This window comes from Phalangium opilio, unplaced genomic scaffold, assembly GCF_054372755.1.
Source record: "Phalangium opilio isolate 3A_F unplaced genomic scaffold, DU_Popi_V2 ptg000060l_1, whole genome shotgun sequence".
NCBI lineage: Eukaryota > Metazoa > Arthropoda > Arachnida > Opiliones > Phalangiidae > Phalangium > Phalangium opilio.
This window is the reverse complement of record NW_028324177.1, coordinates 8,361,783-8,363,866: the sequence shown is the minus strand read 5'-3', so window position 1 is coordinate 8,363,866 and position 2,084 is coordinate 8,361,783. Positions and strand designations below refer to the sequence as shown.

Sequence of the window (2,084 nt, the reverse complement as noted above, 5' to 3'; positions counted from 1 at the left end):
CCCATAACCCAGAGGTCCGTGGATCGAAACCACGCTCTGATAAATTAATGCAAAATAGCACTTGCTATTTTGATGTAAGTGAGTTTGTTCATACTATGATTATGTAAGCAGAGTGGCGCAGTGGAAGCGTGCTGGGCCCATAACCCTGAGGAGCGTGGATCGAAACCACGCTCTGCTAAAATAATGCAAAATAGCACTTGCTATTCTGATATAAGTTAGTTTGTTCATACAATGATCATGTAAGCAGAGTGGCGCAGTGGAAGCGTGCTGGGCCCATAACCCAGAGGTCTGTGGATCGAAACCACGCTCTGCTAAATTAATGCAAAATAGCACTTGCTATATTGATATAAGTCAGTTTGTTCATACCATGATCATGTAAGCAGAGTGGCGCAGTGGGAGAGTGCTGGGCCCATAACCCAGAGGTCCGTGGCTCGAAACCACGCTCTGCTATGTTAACGCAAAATAGCATTTGCTATTTTGGTATCAGTTAGTTTGTTCATAGTATGATCACGTAAGCAGAGTGGCGCAGTGGAAGCGTGCTGGGCCCATAACCCAGAGGAGCGTGGTTCGAAACCACGCTCTGCTAAATTAATGCAAAATAGCACTTGCTATTTTGATATAAGTTAGTTTCTTCATACAATGAACGTGTAAGCAGAGTGGCGCAGTGGAAACGTGCTGGGCCCATAACCCAGAGGTCCGTGGATCGAAACCACGCTCTGCTATGTTAATGCAAAGTAGCATTTGCTATTTTGGTATCAGTTATTTTTTCATATAATGGTGATGTAAGCAGAGTGGCGCAGTGGAAGCGTGTTGGGCCCATAACCCAGAGGTCCGTGGATCGAAACCACGCTCTGCTAAGTTAATGCAAAATAGCACGTGCTATTCTGATATAAGTTAGTTTGTTCATACAATGATCATGTAAGCAGAGTGGCGCAGTGGAAGCGTGCTGGGCCCATAACCCAGAGGTCTGTGGATCGAAACCACGCTCTGCTAAATTAATGCAAAATAGCACTTGCTATATTGATATAAGTTAGTTTGTTCATACCATGATCATGTAAGCAGAGTGGCGCAGTGGAAGCGTGCTGGGCCCATAACCCAGAGGTCCGTGGATCGAATCCACGCTCTGCTATGTTAATGCAAAGTAGCATTTGCTATTTGGGTATCAGTTAGTTTTTCATGCTATGATCATGTAAGCAGAGTGGCGTAGTGGAAGCGTGCTGGGCCCATAACCCAGAGGTCCGTGGATCGAAACCACGCTCTGATAAATTAATGCAAAATAGCACTTGCTATTTTGATGTAAGTTAGTTTGTTCATACTATGATTATGTAAGCAGAGTGGCGCAGTGGAAGCGTGCTGGGCCCATAACCCAGTTGTCCGTGGATCGAAACCGCGCTCTGCTATGTTAATGCAAAGTAGCATTTGCTATTTTGATATAAGTTAGTTTGTTCATACTATGATAATATAAGCAGAGTGGCGCAGTGGAAGCGTGCTGGGCCCATAACCCAGAGGAGCGTGGATCGAAACCACGCTCTGCTAAATTAATGCAAAATAGCACTTGCTATTTTGATATAAGTTAGTTTGTTCATACAATGATCATGTAAGCAGAGTGGCGCAGTGGAAGCGTGCTGGATCCATAACCCACAGGGCCGTGGATCGAAACCACGCTATGCTAAATTAATGCAAAATAGCACTTGCTATTTTGATATAAGTTAGTTTCTTCATACAATGAACGTGTAAGCAGAGTGGCGCAGTGGAAACGTGCTGGGCCCATAACCCAGAGGTCCGTGGATCGAAACCACGCTCTGCTATGTTAATGCAAAGTAGCATTTGCTATTTTGGTATCAGTTATTTTTTCATATAATGGTGATGTAAGCAGAGTGGCGCAGTGGAAGCGTGTTGGGCCCATAACCCAGAGGTCCGTGGATCGAAACCACGCTCTGCTAAGTTAATGCAAAATAGCATTTGCTATTTGGGTATCAGTTAGTTTTTCATATAATGGTGATGTAGGAGGAGTGGCGCAGTGGAAGCGTGTTGGGCCCATAACCCAGTGGTCCGTGGATCGAAACCACGCTCTGCTATGTTAA

At 44.9% G+C, this 2,084-nt stretch overlaps 1 non-coding gene across 1 annotated transcript; it reads left to right on the top strand.

Annotated features, from left to right (window-relative positions):
- Positions 1–1,057: 1,057 nt before the first annotated feature.
- On the top strand, positions 1,058–1,129 carry TRNAM-CAU (transfer RNA methionine (anticodon CAU)). Its single transcript has one exon. It is a non-coding gene; the product is annotated as a tRNA-Met (tRNA).
- Positions 1,130–2,084: the final 955 nt, after the last annotated feature.